We start from the raw sequence: 20,332 nt of genomic DNA, 5'->3' as shown, positions 1-20,332 counted from the left end.
AGGAAAAAAAGAAAGAAAGGAAGGAAAAAAAACCCTCTACTTTATCCAAGGACTTCTGTATACATCTCTCAGTCTAAACCAACACAACTGCTACACAGCCGCATTTGCTTTTTTAAACAGTTAAGTGCATGGGGCTAACACTTAGCTCTTAAGAGAACTTCCCATTTGCGAGGCTCACAACTGGCTGTAATTCCCGCTCCAGGGGATCCAAAGCCCTCTGTGGACATGCATGTAATACACAGACACACACACATAAACACACACACACACACATAAAACACACACACATGCACACATAAACACACACACATAAACACACACATGCACAGACACACACACACACATGCACACACACATAAACACATACACGCACAGACACACACACATAAACACACACACACATGCACAGACACACACACACATGCACACACACATAAACACATACATGCACAGACACATACACACACACATGCACAGACACACACACACACATGCACAGACACACACATGCACACACACATAAACACATACACGCACAGACACATACACACATACATACACACACACACACACACACACACACACACACACACACACAGAAAAAATAAAGCCTGTTAAAAGTAGGTGCCCCGGTGTGGTGGCAATGAGAAACAGCCCCGGTGTATCTGAACACTGAACCCCCAGTGGCAGTGTCTGGGAGGTGACAGGATGATTAGGCGGGTGAAGCCTTGCTGGAGGAAGTGCAATCTCAGGGTCAGGCACTGAAGGTTGAAAACATCGCTCTATTTCCTCTTCTCCCTTTCTACTTCCTGTGTGATCATATAAAAATACGACCAGCCAGACGCATGCTCCGAGGGCTTTTTCCTTGAGCGTGGCCAAGCCTTCCTCACCATGAGGCACCCCATCCTTCTGGAACCTTCAGCCACAGTAAACCCCTTTCTTCCCTAACTTGCCTTTTGTCGGAGTACTTTAGCACAGCAACTGAAAAGGTCCCAGTGTGCCCCCAAACCACAAGAAACAACTCCAGAAATACTTGATCTTTAGTCAGTGAGCAACTCCTTATTCCAGCCCCCAAAAGCACAGTGCTGCTTTTGCAGCTGCCGAAATTCTTGAGAAAACCACAACATGCTTCAAGTAACATTGTCCTGAGTGGCACCACTACGTCACTCTCCTCTCTCTCTAACCTCTAATCCTTACAAATACTGCCAAACCCTTGAACATCCTACCTCAGCCCAAGTGGCTGTCCACCAGACTCAAATTCACGCTAACAATAGGGTTGTCAGGGTGGCCTCTTCCCCCTAATTAGTCAGAGGTGGGTAGAAAGAGGCACTTAAAAGCCAGGCACCCTTTAGCCGTGGCATGGGAACTGTTAGCAAATCTAAAATTACACCTCATATTCGTCCCCCGCTTAGGAGCATTGGCAAAAACCCATTTTTCACTGTAAAGCCCCCAGGAAGAGAAGTTGCAGCTCAGAATGAAGGATGTGCACGTAAATCGTTTCGAACTGGAGACTGAGGCAGCCATATAAACTGCGGCCCGGGAACCTCAAAGTCACCCATCACAAACCTACACCTGGACTGCTAGGAAGAAGGGCTAAGGGACATTATTTCTAAAACAATCGCATCTTCCTTGCTATCTCATTCGAGGAACGTGGGTGGGGGCGGGGTGGGGGCGGGGTGGGGGCGGGGTGGGGGCGGGGTGGGGCGGGGTGGGGCGGGGTGGGGGCGGGGTGGGGGCGGGGTGGGGGAGACACAACAGGCTGTCAAAACCAAACCACAGATGGGTTAAAATATGTTAAGATGGACCTACTTAAAAAGTGTACAAAAGAGGAAAACAGGAGAAAAGCCAGCGTTAAAACTAATGTGGTTACTTACAACTGTTATCCTTAAGAAATGCCAAACGTAAACGTAAAAATAACGGAAGGCAGAGAAGAAAAATAACAAGATGACAGAAAACAAAATTGATTTGCCATATAGTGTAAAATCAACTTGATTTTAAGGTGTTATTTCCATTTTATTGGGGATGCAAAATCAAGTGTTTTTTCAGAGAGCTGCTTTTTAGACACTTGACATAATCGTCCATTCTGACTCTGATGTCCACTGCAGCCTTTCATCTTCATGTACAGCAAGCTGGTCCTCCCTTCACTGTCTCCTCTATAGTTCTGCTTGTTGTGAAAATACAGTATTGACAGAGCCAAGCCCAGAGTCCTGGGAATAAGATGGGAAAACTGGTCAAACAAGAAAGGGCGCAGGAGCAAGAAGCACCTTGGGATGAGGGCCAGGGACACCCATTTCCAAATGCAGTCAGTGGACCAGGTAGGTATTTTCTCACACCGGCATCTCTGTAGAGAAGGGATGGAGGCAAAGACACAGGGCGTGCAGACTGGGAAGTGGAGACCCAGGAGAGTTCCAAGGTACAGGGCAGCTCTGCAGAAGCGTGTGGGTGGCACCCCCACCCCACCCCACCCCACCCCACCCCACCCCCGAGGAAAGGTCCATCTGCCTCTCTGCAGTCACTTCTTGAGACTGCGAAGGCCACCCACTTCAGAACTGCTATGGCCTTCTGTTGGCGCACTCACTGAGAATATTAACAATGAATTTCTTAACAACTCCCTGCATACACTGAGAAGCTATTTCTTCACATGGAAAAATAACTTTAAGGGGGGGAAAAAGGCCTCACTGCTAAATAAAATTAGGTCTTGTTTGCTTGCTCCTCCACGTGGATTCCATAGCTCCGTCAAACTGGAAAGGAGGATGAAGAAAATACAACCAAAGCTACTCAAATTGGCCTCTGGATATATTCTAAGGTGGCTTTGGTTGGAAAGACTACCAGCGCCCTACGAGCATCTGCACTTCCTAAGACATCGTCAGCTGGAACCAGGGACTTGGAAGTCACTGACGTCTTTGTAAAATTCACCAAGATTTAAAAAGCCATGAAGCAGAAATTACCTCAGATATGGAAAATCGTCTAGTAAAATAACCCAACAAAGGCATAAATCGTAATAGAATTTATGGATTTTACTGCAGAAAAACTTTAGCTAGACACCACTAAAAAGTCTATGCACTACACAAAGGAAAATAAACTTGGGCTTATAGTCTTATTTTCTATGGGAGGCAAGAATAGCTCTGAAAATTCGGCTCTTAAAAGAATAGATGAAAAGGAAGGAATGTTTTAATTTAACAAAAGAAAACAATGAGTAGCAACTGCCTTGAAAATATATTCCTTCACTATCTATTGGGGTGGGGGCTAAAAACCCAACACAAAAAGTAAAAGAAAAAGGAGGGAAGCATTTGTAGAGCCCTCCCTGTGGCATTCATGTGCAGACAAGTGCCAAGTATGAAACAACACATGGGACCAGACACTAGCACCATTGCTCTTCCAACTCTAGAGGGAAAAAGAAACATTTTACAATTCTATGACAGACAAGTGTAAGACACAAGTGTCTAGCAGGAACAAGGTGTGCACAGGTGCCTTCAGGGAGACACAGGAGGAACGCTGAACCCATACTACAAGTATCAGGGGACTTGGGGGACAAGTCCATTCCAGACAAAAGTGACCAGCTGGCCATGCCCAGAAACCCTCCTCGTCCTGCCGAATGGCCACTTTTCATTTTACATCAGGTACTGGTCACCGTTAACTGCGATCACACTGGCTGACGTCTACTCGGCTAATACAGCAAGCACCCTCCTTAGCAGGCCACTGTTCTGTGTCCCGCTAAGCTGACAGTATCCAGAATGTGACCCAGCAGGAAGAAGAAGGCTGGAGGAGCCACATTCTTGCCCTGTAGATTTGAACACAGGTGCCAGAAGCTGGCATGTGGCAGGAACGTGCCAAATTCTCAATTCTAAGTGTGTGTGTGTGTGTGTGTGTGTGTGTGTGTGTGTGTGTGTGTGTGTTCATGTGTGTAGGGGCATATTGTGTGCATACATATTTGTGATATGTGTGTATGTTGGTTGGTTAGTTAAAACCTTAGATATTGTCATGTAGGGACTTTTGTTAAACTTTTCTTTTTTGTTTGTTTTTGTTTTCCTAGACAGGGTTTCTCTGTGTAGCCCTGGCTGTCCTGGAACTCTCTTTGTAGACCAGGCTGGCCTCGAACTCACAGAGATCTGCCTGCCTCTGCCTCCCAAGTGCTGGGATTGAAGGCGTGCGCCACCACGCCCGGCTCTTGGTAAACATTTCATTGAGAACAAGAACTACTATCAAGTCCACAGTCAAGCCCTTGTAAATGCTCCAATAGCCAAGGCTTTTCTACAGCGTTGCTACTTCTTTACTGGACCACCAGAGGAGAAAAAATCCTTCATAAAGACAACATGTTCTAAACTTGCTTCAGAAATCACAAATGTTATTATTGCTTGCTGATTTAAAAAAAAAAAGCGATCTGGGCTTCTTCTGTTTTTCTGAAAATGGGGGTGGGGAGGTGAGTTTTAGGTAATGTTGGGGGTCGGTCTTGTGCACTGTGTATCCAGATGCTGATTTCTGTCCCCCGAGATCAGGCTGCAGTCCGGACATGGGCACTGTCATTTTTACTGAAGAATCTCCTGTATCAGTGTTGTATTAAGAATGCTCCCAATTATCTCTGGTTGGTTAATATAAAGCTGAACAGCCAGTGACTGGGCAGAGGAGCTAGGGAGGTCAGGAGGAGTTCGCCATCAGGGCAGAGGAGCTAGGGAGGTCAGGAGGAGTTCGCCATCAGGGCAGAGGAGCTAGGGAGGTCAGGAGGAGTTCGCCATCAGGGCAGAGGAGCTAGGGAGGTCAGGAGGAGTTCGCCATCAGGGCAGAGGAGCTTAGGAGGTCAGGAGGAGTTCGCCATGAGGACAGGGGACACTGCAGCACACGGCTGGGAAGTGGCTAGACCAGCATAGTTGGGTTAGAACAGGCGAACATCTGCCCAGTTACAGTGCTTAAGCTTACTGAATGAGTCTAGTCAGTCTCTGTGTGAATTGTTTGGGAGCTAGGCCAGTATCAGAAAAGGCCCCTACCAATACCATGGCTCAACAAGCTAACACAGATCTGGGAGTGATCTTGGGACAGTTACTCATCTTACTATCAATCACTGGCCCTCTGTCGTGAAGAGAGGAGCCACACTAAACCCACCCATCTGACGGGGTCATATAGGGGCTCAGCCAAGAGCACTCCCCTCTGGGCCTCTTCCACGTCCTTCTCTCTTCAGCCAGTGCAAGGTTTCAGCACTCAAGCCAGGGCCCATGGTCCGTCACCTCCTACTGAAGACCAGAACTCAAGCCCGGCTATCACAGCGTCTTCAACAGCAAGTCCTTAGCAAGCTCACGTCCTGAGCCGCCTTTCGGAGCCAGCTCTCTGGGCCCCTCTTCGAGATCTCATACCACAATGTGTCTGAGCAGCCATGTCGCTTGCTAAAGACAAACACCCAAACAACCGCAACCCCCGACCCCGCCGATCAGTATGGTCAGAGGATTGCTTGAGGCTTTCGCCAAGTCCCAGACCTCCGTGTACCCACCTTGGGTTGTAGGGCTTGCTTGCTTTTGCCCTTGGGCATTCATCCTACTTCTTCCTCGGTCTTGCAGAATTTATCCTTAGCCCACCCCTAAGGTCCAGCTGTCAACTGAAGGCAATCCCCCTCACTTCTTTGTTGTCAGCATCCTTGTGTCTTCAAAGTGTGCATATCCATTGGCCTTTACAGCCGAACAGGTTTCCTCATACGTACCAAAAGGGAAGCAACTGACTGTCTAGTAATAAAAGGCTTCGTCCTTACTGCCAGCATTTCTGACCACATACTTAAGCAAGCCTCTTACACTGCCTTACGCCTGTCACCAGCCCCAGCCATTCTCAAGCCAGAAGACGGAATCACAACTCACCTTTACCCCCATAAGCCTGCTCCTTTCAACAAGCTATCTGAGGGCAGAATTCCTACACAAGCATCCCTTTAGAGTGAAGAATAAAGCCTAGTAACCGGACCTGCTAAGGCCAAAACAGAAGCACACAGTATTCAAGCAAACAGTGGCCTTCCCTTGCAAGGCATGACAGAGGGGAGGAAGAAGGACATTCAGGAAGGTACTGCCACACGCTGGATGTTTCAAGGCTGGCCCCACCCTCTGTGAGAACAGCTTTGGGAAGGGAGGCTTCTGTGGATGGAAAAGGCAGAGGGATACTAACCCAAGGCCTGAATGTCAGGACTCTATCTTCCTCCCAGGACTGAGTCTCGTCACCGGCGGACTTTGCAAAGGGCACTGTGATACGTGAGAAAGGTTTTTTCAAAGGTGGGTGTGGGAAAGGAGATAAAAAAAAATTTGGTTTTTTGCTAAATGACTTTTTAATCTTCGTTTATTTGCCTGAAATGGAATATGGTAACTTCAGGCCGTCTGTTTGAAGCCCACTGCACTCATGTATTGAAATACGTGACTATAGCGTGGAAGACATCTGCCAGCTTGTGAAGTGTTCTGTGAAGAGAAAGGATAGCAGATTGTTTTGGGAGAAGAGCCCTAAACTCCCTGGCAACCCCTTGTCCTTTCTTTTTGCCTGACTTCTCGTTCAGCAAATACATATTAGAGAGCTTACTGTTTGGCAGGCACTCAGCTAACAATACAGGGAAGGCTCGCGCAGCTAAGACCGAGCCCACTCCCTTGAATGTCTTGTACTTCTTTGTGGTGGAGAAATCCCAGAACATAGAGTAAGACATGGCGGAAGCACTTCTTTTTTTTTTTTTTAAAGAGTCAGACCTTTTGTCTCAATTATTCAGTTCCACCATCGTAATAACAAAAGCAGCCACAAAAACTAAACATGTGGGTATGGCTATGTATTATATAAAACAGCGGACAAGATGTGGTCTGCAAGTTGTAGTTTCTCAATCACTGGGCTAATAGAAGAAGAGAAACCATATTGGGGAATATTTTTCATTGCATATGAGTTTTTGTTTCTTTATTTCAGAAAAAAAAATATATATATATTCACTTGATTGATTGGTAGCTCTGGTGATTTGAAGAACATAAACAGCCATCTGTGAAGGCTAAGGACAAAGAAGGTCCCTCTTCTGGCTTGCTCATTGGTCTAGAGTGGGAGATGGCCAAGCAACGCTGGCTTGTCACCTGGTCTAGTTATCACATACTGCTACTGTGTTGTTTTAATATCACCCACTGCACTAGGACAAATCAGCTTCTTCCCGGTGATGAGCCACTAAGCAGTCTGGATTTGGGCAACAAAAAAGGACTAGTTTAAGACAAATGAGGATAAAAATCAGTGGTCTCATTACACTCTTGTATGTATATGTGTGCACATGTATATGTGCTGGTGGGGAGTTATGCATGTGCCTGTGCCCATATGTACACACGCATGTGGAGATCAGAGGCCAACCTGGGGTGGCATTGCTTAGGAGCCACCACCTTGGTTGTTTTGGAGACAAGAATGTCTCTCTAGTCTGGAACTAGCCTAGCCTATCAGGTCATGAACCCCAGGAATCAGGTCCACCTGTGTCCAGCTCCCCAGCTCTGGGAGTACAGCTCACAGCACCACATGTGGCTCTTTACGTGAGCTCTGGGGGTTGGACTTAGCTTCTCATGCTTGGGCAGCAAGAGCTTTACTGTCTGAGCCATCTCCTCAGTCCTCATCCTCAGTCCTCGTCCTCAGTCCTCATCCTCAGTCCTCATCCTCAGTCCTCATCCTCAGTCCTCATCCTCAGTCCTCATCCTCAGTCCTCATCCTCAGTCCTCGTCCTCAGTCCTCATCCTCAGTCCTCCTCAGTCCTCATCCTCAGTCCTCATCCTCAGTCCTCATCCTCAGTCCTCATCCTCAGTCCTCATCCTCAGTCCTCATCCTCAGTCCTCATCCTCAGTCCTCATCTTCAGTCTTCATCCTCAGTCCTCATCCTCAGTCCTCATCCTCAGTCCTCATCCTCAGTCCTCATCCTCAGTCCTCATCCTCAGTCCTCATCCTCAGTCCTCATCCTCAGTCCTCATCTTCAGTCTTCATCCTCAGTCCTCATCCTCAGTCTTCATCCTCAGTCCTCATCCTCAGTCCTCATCTTCAGTCTTCATCCTCAGTCCTCATCCTCAGTCCTCATCCTCAGTCCTCATCCTCAGTCCTCATCCTCAGTCCTCATCCTCAGTCCTCATCTTCAGTCTTCATCCTCAGTCCTCATCCTCAGTCCTCATCCTCAGTCCTCATCCTCAGTCCTCATCCTCAGTCCTCATCCTCAGTCCTCATCCTCAGTCCTCATGACAGCCACTGAGTCATCATCCCTCATCAACACGCACGTTTGTGCGGGTCCAACCAGCACGTCCTCTGTATACAGAACCCAAACATGTAACCCCACTTGTACGATTCTTCATCATTTCAAAGTTTTTAAATGATTCGTTCTATTATACCTGTGTCGTCTTCAATTAAAAAGAATCTGATCAAAAAAGTTCTAGGATCAGCAACTGAAGACCTAGTTATTATTTTTTTAATCACAGTAATGACGTGCCCCTAAGTTCTTATCTTCAAACCCACAGATTAATGGAGACCTGTGCTTGACATGGAGCCAAAAGAGGTTTTGCTAATTGTACTTTTTGAGACTATTCAAAATGTAACATTAAGCTCACACAAGTATTGATTAAAAACCTATGCCTGTGAATATTTCCAAAGAAGACCTATATAGTTAAGCATTATTCCCAAATAGATATATATGGGTAAAAAATAAACATCATGATTCTAAGAACCCACCCTACACATTCAAGAAAAATGGTGGCCCACGTCCCTAGAAATGGCAAAGAGAGTCTGCCCTTCTGGATGAAAAGACCATCCCAAGGCCAGGAGAGCAAGGGCCCTGAAACAGGCAAAAATACAGGCCACCCAGCAGTGATCGAATGGTTCTGCACAGGTGATCCAGTCTTTAAAAATATCCTTTAAAGTTACTATGTTTCATTTCAGGCACATAAATAATTAAAATATCATTTAGCAAAAACAAAAGCCCATCTTAAAAAGCCAACAGTGCAAAGGGGGAAATGTCACAGGGAAGAAATGAAACTCCTGAACAATGCAGAGAAAATGAAACAACGTAGCTTTACAATCACCAACGGTTCCCTACATCTAGCAGGGTGGTTTGAAAAGAGAAGCAGGCACGCTCAGGAAGCAGCCAGCACCATGAAGAACGCCAGCTTTATGCCGTAAGTCAGCCGCGTCCCCTCCTCTACTACAGCCAGCCTCTCAGGAAACCTTCAGAAAAGAAGAAAGGACAAACGGGCAGCCAAATAAATCACATGTGACGGGCTGGACGTTCCCAAAAGCGGAAGCCTGACTTTCCAAGTGTTTGATTCCACCAAAGGAGGAGCTGAGAGTTCCAGACAGGCACAGCACTCCGAGAGAGGGGAAGCTGCTCCCTCGGGTTGAAATGAGCCATTTCATTTGCCCACACTTACATAATAGCTCTAAGGAGAACCGGCCTGAGGACAGATGTGGGCCACCGTATACCAAGCCAGGACCTTTCACCCCTGTAAATCAGAAATGGCTGCCACTTAAAACACCAACAAATGCCTCGAGTGTCTTTAGCCCAGTTACTCTGCACTATGCTCAGTAGGTGGGAGCGAGCAGAGTGCTGAAAGGTTGGCATGGAGGACTCGGTAGAACTGAAGTGTATCTGTCTGGTGATGACAGTGGCATATGCCTTGTTCTATACTGAGTCCCAAGTCAATCACAGAAAACACTTGTATAGTACTTTAAAATGTCACACTCTTTTAAATTACACATACACACACACACACACACACACACACACACACACACACAGAGTTGAACATTAGCTATAATAATAAGCTCTGAGAAAACGCATCGCTGCATGACTTTTTCCACTGTGCAAGCACCAAATAATGTATTTGCACAAACTAAAACACCTTACAACGTCACTAACGGATACAGTGCTTACTTTTACATGTATCTCTCATCACAGACTGAAGCATCATACAGTGTATGTGTGCATACTTGACTATAAAGCGGGCGCCATTACTCATTTTGTATACAAGGGAAACTAAGGCACAAAGGCTACTGCACAGCAGGTAAGAGACAAAACTAGGATACTAATGCGCCCAGCATGCTCCATAATCAATGCCCTTAGCCATTACTTCGGCAGCCTCTCAGTGCAACCCTTTGTTCAGGGTTCCTTAGCCTGTGTACCCTGTATCAAATTCTGATTGCAGTAAGAGGCCTGCAGCCTATGCCTTCTGTGGGACGCAATGTAATCTGTCCTAGGAAAAAGCGACCAACGCAGAGCCATGGCTAGCCCGGGGGCAAGCTCTGTGCCCATTCTCAATAGGGACCACGGCAAGTTGAAAAGGGACATGTGCAGTATCTCAAAGATGTATGTGTCTAAGGCCACCCTAAGAACAGTGCCACTTACGTCTAAGTGGTAGGAGACGTAAGCTCGGACATTAGCCAAACCCAGGTTCAAATTCTGCCTCCGTCACATCTTAGCTATGGCACGCAATCTCTCTAAGCCTCGGTTTCCTAATCTCTAAAGTGATGACAATAAGTGAATAACACGAAATGATATGGCACCACCCTTTCCCATGTAGCATTAACAGTGTACAGTAAGTGACAAGTGTTAGGCATTACTTCTGTGTGTGTGTGTGTGTGTGTGTGTGTGCGCGCGCGCGCAAGTGAGCATATACATGTGTGTGTGTGTGTGTGTGTGTGTGCAAGTGAGCATATACGTGTGTGTGTGTGTGTGTGTGTGTCCAAGTAGAAGCCAGAGGTCAATGTTGAGTGAATTCCTGAATTGTTCTCCAACTTGGTCTTTGAAACAGGTCTCTCACTGGACCTGGAGGTTCACAGATTTGCCGGGGCTGGCCAGTAAGCCCTAGGGATCCTCCTGTGCCTGCCTTCCCTATGCTGGGATCACAGGTGCACGCTATAGCACCCATGGGCACTAAAGATCCAACAATCCTCACGCTTGCACGTCAGGCATTTCACCATCTGAGTTCACCTCCTCGGCCCCATTCCGAGTTACTTTTAACCTCAACAACGGACCTCAGCTCTGAGATTCCATCTGCCTATTTAAAACTCAGTTTGGATTTTTACACAAGAGCCTCAAACCCAACTACTCTGAACAATCTTAATTTCCCAACCTGTTCTTCCCTGTTCCTTGTGACCGTACGTGGCCCCATTAGTCACCTCAATGCTTGTGATAATTTTCAAACACGTCCGTAAATTCTTAGCTGTCTTTGAATTCAAGTGTGCCTTTGTGAGTTTCATGCCGAACACAACAGCAGGAAGGACGCTGAGGACAGATGAGAGAAAGCCAGGTGGAGTGCCAGTTTCTCCTGACAGATGAGCTTTGCAAGCCTTCAAGTTCCAAATAAGCCAGGCTACCCAGAGGCAACCACATGGAAAAGATCACATAAACAGAGGTGCCCCTCACCCCGTCACCTCAGCACTCCCAGATGCCACACGCATGGATAAAAAAGCTTTGAGATGAACCCAGCCTCCACTCAGCTACATCCCCGTGACGAGTCCTGAGCAAGACTTAGTCACCTCTCCTCCGCTGAGCCTACTCGACCGACAGATTTGTGAGCGAGACAGTCATCGTGTTTCAAAGTGGTTTGTGTTTCTGTAGTAGAAAACCAAACCCCGAATTTAAGACTTTGCCTTTGAGATCTCCTCTCATGTTCTACAGCCAATTACAAACTTTCTGCGGTTCTTAAATGATTCTTATCAACTGAAATGGCCCATCAACTCTCTGCCCTCACCTGACGGAAGCCTATCATCTCATGCCTGGATCAGGCGAGCATCTCCGTAGCGAGCCTCTCTGCAGCCTGCTCTCCTTGCTGCACCTTTGGACAGCCAGGTCTGGCCATGTCACTCAAGGCGATCTCTGAAGGTTTCCACACCATACCGGCTGGGCTCTGCAGCTTCCAGTGGAGTCACAGCTCCAGACCCTGCCCCAGTCACACAGGGCCCTTGACGTCATGATGTTATTCACACCCCCAAACCTCTGCACAGCTACCTGTCCCCGGCAATGCCTGCCACTGGGCCGGACCCTACTAAACCTCAACGTTGCGAATTAAAAGTAATTCTTCTTTGAAGTACTCCTTGGTCCCCAAGTCTAGGCTGGGCTCCCCTTTTCTGTGCTCCTTCAAGCACCTTAGATTTTCCTCTAAGTAGACTGTGCTGCCCAAAAGGCAACTGCTAGGCTTTCGTTGCACATGAGTTCTTAAGCAACGTCAAGGGAAGCCAGTGTCCTTTCTACACTTGTATATCTCTGGTGACTAAGAGCACCAGAAAACAAAGGGCCTATACACAAAGGTAAATTGAGTAAATGAATGATCAAGTATGCAAAGGCAGTTTTATAGTCACATAAATCATAGAACTGGAATGAAGTAAAGGTCATATTTCAGGAAGTACATAAAGTAACAAAAAAGTGGAATTAATAAGGTATATGCCCACTTTCCAATATACTATGTTTTCACTTGTGCAAAGCATCACAAAAGCTCTCATTATCTAATGTTTACAAATGAGGGATTGGTGGTCCAGGGGGAGTTGTATTAAACCAGGTCCCCAATATTTGGAGTTTTAGAAATAAGTACGTTATAAATATATACACATAAACTCGAAGCCTTGGCTATCATCCTTTAATTCTGCCTGGTAATAACATTTGAGAAGATAGCAGCAATTAGTATCATTTCAAATAGGAAAGATAATCTAATATCCACAAAAATCTGGAAATATAGTTTGTTAAGATATGTAAATTAACGTATGATTGTCCTGTGATAACAGAACAGTCCCGTTTTCTCTTTGATGCTATATACTGGAGATCTGAGAAATGCTTCAGATTGCACAGTTTGCAGAGGAAACATCTCGGGGCAGACTTCAGACTCAGTTTTACTTTCTAACAAAAAAAAAGACATGCTGATAAAGGCGCCAGCCATCCTTCAGCAACTGAGACAGGCGTGACTGGTCACTCTTCTCAATCTTTGGTCCCCTTGACCATTTAAAAGTCAGAGAGGTAACAGTTATTACAACTCTCACAGGGTAGCCCACTATGGGCAGCGCCATTTCGGGGCCTGTGGCAGGTTAAAAGTGAAAAAAGCTGGCTGGAAGGAAGCAGCCTGCATCAGGAGGGCACTCGACTCTTCCTGCGATTGCCTGTGGATGCGACACGACTGGCTGTCTGAGCCCCTGCTCTGACTTCCCTCAACCACCTGGACCTCTAAGCTGACGCAGACCCCTTCTCCCCTAACTGCTTTTGGTCAGTGTGTTCTACCACAGCAACAGAGGTGACACTGGACTGTCTGGGTTGTCACTGGCAGTGCTCCTGACATTAGCCGAAACTGCAGAAAACGGGCAGTATCTTTTTTTGCTTGTTTTGTTTTTCCAGACAAGGTTACAACTATGTCATCTGGGCTGTCCTGGAACTTGCCCTGTAGACCAGGCTGGCCTTGAGATCACGGAGATCCAGCTGCCTCTGCCTCCCTGAGTACTGGGATTCACGGTGTGCATCACCACCCCTGGCTGCAACATAGTATCTTAAGGAAAGGAAAGGTAGCCAGGGAGTAAATTACAGTTTACCAATATAACACAGAAATTCCATGCAGCAGAAGAGAAACTATTAAAACTGAAGAGGTTTTGAGTACAAGCAAGCAGGTTATGGAAAAGGGTTTTTTTCCATTTTAAGTCCGGGATGATTTTCCACATGGGCAGTAGCCTACATACAGACTGCAGGACAACGTACTAAAATACACGGCAACTATCTGTCTGCGGGTTGCTAGCGTGCTGATTTCCCCACACTGTGCTCTGCTGTGTCTTCCTCTAAGCTTTTACTTTAATAATAAGCACATTATCAAAATCATCTCTCCTGACACACCTACACTCAGCTCATGTGCTAATGCCATTAGAAAGGTGACTTCAAAAACTCACAAACAAAACTGCCGCACTTTGGCAAAAGCTGCAATTAACATAACAAAATTCCATTCTGATGACTTAAACATAGTACAAAAAAAACACAACACACCTCTCAGAACCAACATCATTCCCCTAGCCTGCCAAAGGCGGCCAGTATCCCTACAGAAAGCCAAAAAAAAGGGTAACATCAAAGCCGGAAACATAAACCAAATATTCACCGATCTATGAAATATTTATTAAATATCATCAGAGAAAGCTAAAAGCAGGTTCAAAAGAGGGGGATGTCATAATTCCTGTACAAACGTTAACATACAAAATACTCTACAAGTTAAGCATCCATCCACGTGTCCTAAGAGGAATGGTAACAAGGCCCACTAAGCCTGGGGTAACGCTGTCACAGCAGCAGTGAAGCACGGTGGGGAATGAGCCGAAACCGTGGCCTGGACATTCCTTTCCTTGTTTGCTTGCCTGTCTGATTTTTAAAAGCACCAAAGCTTTGATGTTAAAATACAAAACATTAACACAGGTTGAATCAAAGCGGTTAGGACACAAAAGGCTTTCCCTTCCTTTCTCTTAGCTCCTAACTTCACGTCTTACTGGCTGGAACCAGTAAAGGTGTCCACGTGGCGGTCAATGGTCCACAGGTAGCTCTACACTCTTCCCCAAGAGTTCGAGGCAAGATCAGCAGCTGTCCCATCAGAACAACCCACAGAAAAAGTCCTTGGCCCAAGGAGAAGCAGTCCAGTGGCCGGACGAGTTCCCAGCAAACCAATTTACATTGGAACCAGAGGAGCTTGTCCTACGAACTCAACCTTTCAAGTGGTCAGTCACTTGCGTTGGGCTGTGAGTCAAAGCACAGAGGCTACTGTTTATGCAAAACTGAAGCAAGGAACAGGTGTGAGCAGGTGCTTGCCTCGAGGCTCACACACCCACACAAGCCCTCACAAGTTCCCAGAGCGGCCCTCTCAGGAAACCAAGTGACAGCATCAATCTCGTGACCCTTTGGTGTCCAGCACTGTCCCTGGGCACCTCCTCCACAGTATTCGTTACTCTAGCTAAGCCTCACCTAACAATGCTTACAAGCCTGGGCTTGGCATCTAACAGGCTAGATTTAAATGCCAGCCCTGATCCTCTCTACCAGTTGCATTATGCCATCAAATACTCAACTGTTCAGAGCGCCAGGCGTCCCCTTTTCTAAATCTGTCATAAGGGACGTCTGATGAACAGGATGGTGGTGTTGATTACAGTAGATGATGAAAGGAAAGCCCCTGGCACTATACTTGGTGCACAGACCTCCGCTTTACCGGGTACCAGGCTAGGATGCAAGAGAGATTAAGATGGTGAGGGAACCCGGCACGGATGCAGATTACAGCTCAGATTCTAGCCATGCCTCTATTTCAGTAGGACGAGTCAGAACCGGTCATATAAATTGAAAGAATCAGTACAGAAAACGAAAACACAAAACACCTTGCTCAAAATCAAGAAGTTCCAGCTCGTGATGGAGATCCATCAGAACCCAGCTTCTCAGACACCTGGGGCATCCGGAGGAGATGCTACATCATAACTAAAGCTTGTCCGACTCAGGCACCGAGTTTACTTCTCAAAGATGCATATTAAAAAGTTAAAAACTCAATCCAACCCTGCCTCTGTAGATGGAGCTTTGAGGACACGGCCGGCCAGCTCACTAAGGTAGGCCTTAAGACTGAATCCTAGTGATCTTACAAAAAGGAGAAAGATACATACATACACACAGGCATGAGCTACATACACACAGGCATGAGCATGCCCTGTCTCTCCAGTCTAAAGCCCTGCAGCATATCAGAATTTTGCCAACAAGAAGGCCATCAATAGAAGTGGCCCCTGACCTTGGGTGTGCAGAAACATGAGAAAAAAAAACTATAAAACTAAAATGTGATTCTGGGACACCCTTATAGTAATGAAAAGCTACCCAATACATCGTTTCTCGACTTAGGGAAATGTATCAGGGGAAGTGATCATACCATCACTAAAAAAACAGATTATCTTTCCGTCTCTTTGGTTGTCATCACAAACCCATTATAGTCAATGTCCTCTGCTGGAGGCCATAGCCTCCTTGTGGCCCAGTGTCCTCCAGCCAGCCTCATTTCCGAGGCCGTACTGGGTCAAGGGGTACAACAGACTAAACAAGCAGGTCTTCGGTGCTGGGAACGGTATCCGCTGATGAAACTCCAGAGTCCTCAGTGACCAGAGGAACGGCACTGTGGGACATAAGGCTGTGCGCACATCTTCTCGCCAGCCTCCTCTGTATTTACATGAGACATGTAAATATCTGTCTTAGTTTAAGTTCTATTGCTGTGAAGACACACCATGACCAAAGCAACTCTTAGAAAGGAAAGCGTTTAACTGGGGCTGGCTCACAGCTCCAGAGGTGTGGTCCATTATCATCATGGCGGGAAGCATGGCGGCGTGCGAGCAGGCGTGGTGCTGGAGGAGGAGCTGAGAGCTCTACATCTGGATCTGAAGGCAGCAAAGCATGGGTTCAATACTGGGCATGGCTTGAGCATAGGAGACCTCAAAGCCCACCGCGACAGTGACAGGCTTTCTCCAGCAAGGCCACACCCACTCCAGCAAGGCCACACCTCCTAACAGTGCCACTCCCTATGGGCCAAGCATACACACACACACACACACACACACACACACACACACACACACACACACGAGCATGTTAGGGGCCACACCTATCCAAACCACCACAATATCCAATTGTATTCCATCAGCTTTAACACAAAGTGTTGCATCCCTGCCTTGCATTAGAATGTCTTGGAGGTACAGACAGTGAATAAGGGGGCCCTACAGCGACAAGGCCAGCACACTCACTTGTTAGCTGTGTGAACTTGGGATGGATATGTGTTCTTTAAATACACACACACACACACACACACACACACACACACACACACACATTTCCCTCCTTCTTGGGCAAGTATAGCCAGTGACCAAGATACTAGGCCAAGTCACTCATCAGTGACTACAAAGAAGAAATCCTAGTTAAGCTAACCTTACTAAATCCCAAGCATAAGGGACAAACTGCAATGAACAACAGATAGCACGCATATAAGACCAACCAAACATTTGACGTATTTGCTAGTCTAGCATTAAATTTCGTTTTGTAACAAAACAAAGAGATATATGAAAGAGAGAAACACACCAGAAAGCAAAAGAGCAGGCCAGAACCCGCCTTCTCCCCACAGGCCATCGGCACCCTTTCCTACCACGTGCTCCCCAACAACCATGTGCCTTGCAGTCCTGCAGGCGAGGGGAGCATTGTAATCCACTCTCCATGACTTCTTAGAGCACATACAAGTAGGGACGGCCTAAGCATCTGCTGAATGGTCTGAGGAACATGAGAGGGCTGGAGAGATGGACCTTGCAGAAGGCCTGAGTTCCATTCCCAGCACCCACATGGCAGATGAGAGCTGCCTGTCACTCTAGGGACCTGACACCCTCTTCTGGCCTCTGCATAGACTGCACACATGTGGTGCACAGACATACATACAGACAAGCAAGCACTCAAACATATAACACAAAAAACTTCTTTTTAAATCATGAGAACGTAGTTTTCCTTTTCAGAGATATTAAATGATCCTCAAAAGTCTCACCACTTCTTACCTGCCAAATGCCCTCCCAATTCTTCAATACATTGAGACTAGTTTAAAATGCAACAGAATCCTTACCATTAAATAACAGTCATTCCACAGGATGTACAGTGTCAACAACATAATCATAATGTGTTAACATTTGTATCTCAAAAGCAATGTATGCTGTGGGCAGTGGTGGACACGCCTATAACCCAGGCACTCGGGAGGCAGAGGCAGGCAATCTCCTGGTTTGGGGCCAACTTGGTCTACATAGTGAGTTCTAGGACATCCAGGGCTACACAGAGAAACTCTGTCTCAAAAAGCCAGAAAGAAAAAAAGAAAGCTGATACACTGTTTATAATTAAATTTACCTCCACTATCTCTCTGAGTCATCACTAGTATTCCGTGGTAAATAATGAACTTTATTGTTACTGCGTTAGTGTTACGAAGAGGATAGGGTGAAATCCATACCAACTTACTACATACAAGGCTGAAACATTTTGAACTGAAAGGAATGTAGAAGTTAACCCTGTCCACCCTCCCCAAAAAGAAATCCATGATATATCTGTGAAGGCTGTTCTTGGTTGTCAACTTGACTGTATCTGGAATAAACCACGATACAGAAATGGAGGGCACGCCTGTGACAGTGTGCCTGGCTTGAAGTGGGTGAATCCACCGCTGGTCTGGACTGTTGAGGAAGGAAGACACACACACTTTTGATCCAGACACTGAGGTGGGAAGACACACACGCCTTTAATCCAAATCTTCCGGCGTAAAGACACGGCTTTAACACGGGCCATATCTTCTGCTTGAAGCCTACCTAAGGACACAGAAGAAAGAAGGCTTCGCTCTGGGCCTGCTTGCCCTGCCTTCTAGAACACCCCTTCCTTCACTGGCTCTGGAGCCTACTTTTCAGGATCCCAGAATACACAGAAGACCAGCTGAGAACTGAGCAACTACTAGACTCCTGGACTTTCCATTCAGAGCCAGCCACTGTTGGCTTAGGCTGTAGGTATTTCCAGTAATATATATCACTCACACACACACACACACATATATACACACACATACATACACACACATATATATATATATACACACACACAGAGAGAGAGAGAGAGAGGGAGGGAGGGAGGGAGAGAGAGAGAGAGAGAGAGAGAGAGAGAGAGAGAGAGAGAGAGAGATTTCATTGTTTCTGTGAGTCCAGGACAGCCAAAGCAACACAGTGAAACCCTGTCTCCAAAAACGGGGGAAAAAAAAAAAGAACCCTGGCTGATACAGTATCATTCTCTCATTATACGTTGTTCTTTCTCTTTACAAAGCTCTGAACATTGCCTTAAACATCAGAGGGAGAGAGGTAAGCTGCCTGTTGGTGACAGCTAAACCCGGACCCACACACCTGTCTGATTAGAAACTCCCTCAAGAGAAAGGGGAAAGAGACGTGACCTCCCAGGCTGACACCCGCATTATCTAGTAAAGATAAGGCTTTTATGTTTGAATGGCTAAACAAATTCTATCTTGATAGTCTTAAGTGTAGAGGATACAACCTGCATTCCGAAAATCAAAATACCTAATCCAAACAGATATTATCTTGTCTCCGTTTAGAAGCCAGAAAAGAGAGCAGAACCTTTCCACCAATCTCACGCTCACTGTCTCAACATGTAACCCTGGGCTCTGACCTCACGCCAGGAACCAAGCCAGGCACAGTACCAGGGGTAGCGTGCGATTATTTAGGATTCACAAGCTCTCCCTCTTTCCCTGAGCCAAGATTAATGAAACCTCTATCTTAAATAATAAGCCAGAGCCATCATCTTAGCTGTCTCCTCTGAGAACATTCAAGAAACTAACTGCAGCCCCTAAGATCAGAGAGCTTCCTTCTCTTGTCTCACCATCTTATCCTACTGGAAGTTGTTAAAAATAGCACACGCGTGCATCTCTTCCTTTCTTCCTTCCTTCCTTCCTTCCTTCCTTTCTTCCTTCCTTCCTTCCTTCCTTCCTTCCTTCCTTCCTTCGGCCTCTCTTCCAAATAAGAACAGTTAAGTGATGACATTCATATGAAGAACACCTCCACACTCAGCTTTTCTTTCCAACATAACAACAAAAATGCTCAAAAATGTCACACACGAGCCAGGCGTGGTGGCGCACGCCTTTAATCCCAGCACTCGGGAGGCAGAGGCAGGCGGATCTCTGAGTTCAAGGACAGTCTGGTCTACTAAGCGAGTCCAAGACGGCCAGGGCTACAGAGAAAAACCCTGTCTCAACAAAACAAGAAAACAACAAAATGACACACACCATTACTCCTGTCAAGTGTAAGAACAGGGCACTGACTAGTCCACTTAGCAAAGCCTATAAGCCAACGTGGAATGAAAGAAACACGTTGTTCTTGTTGTTGTTTTGTTTTATTTATCTATCTCCTGGAGGGTAAGTTAAAGAACTTAGGAATCAATTCACTTTACAAATAAGATCCTAGGCCCAATCAAAGAAATCAATCCTATGCTTTTCAGAAATGGGATTTGAAACAGACACCATGCAAAGGCTGTGCAGGAGCAAAAATAGTCAACCAGGAAGACAAGGAGTGATGTAACTCACAGCTCTGAGATCGGATCAGCAAAGAGCATGCACACTATAGCTACTCGGGAAAGGCCTGAGTTTGTTTTGTTTTCCCTCCAGTCCACTTAGCAGCAGTGTTTTCACGGGGATACCCAACACGCTCATAAACCCTGAAGTGTTTCCTTTAAGGCTTTGTTTTCTCCCCAGCCAGAGTGTAGCCAGTGACTTTTATGGGGCAGTTTTGGTGCACTTGGGAAATCCTGAAAACCTAGTGAAAGTGACGAAACAATGGTTTTCACACTAAAGCTGAACAAGGA

General features: G+C 46.3%; 1 protein-coding gene across 1 annotated transcript in view; it reads right to left on the bottom strand.

Annotated features, from left to right (window-relative positions):
• The window catches only part of ARL15 (ARF like GTPase 15), a 366,563-nt gene that overhangs the window by 344,056 nt on the left and 2,175 nt on the right, over nt 1-20,332 (bottom strand). The gene's annotated exons all lie outside the window — the stretch shown is intronic.

The sequence above is a fragment of the Acomys minous genome, assembly GCF_964271855.1.
Source record: "Acomys minous genome assembly, chromosome: 11".
Taxonomy (NCBI): domain Eukaryota; kingdom Metazoa; phylum Chordata; class Mammalia; order Rodentia; family Muridae; genus Acomys; species Acomys minous.
This window is presented reverse-complemented; position numbering and strand designations above follow the sequence as displayed.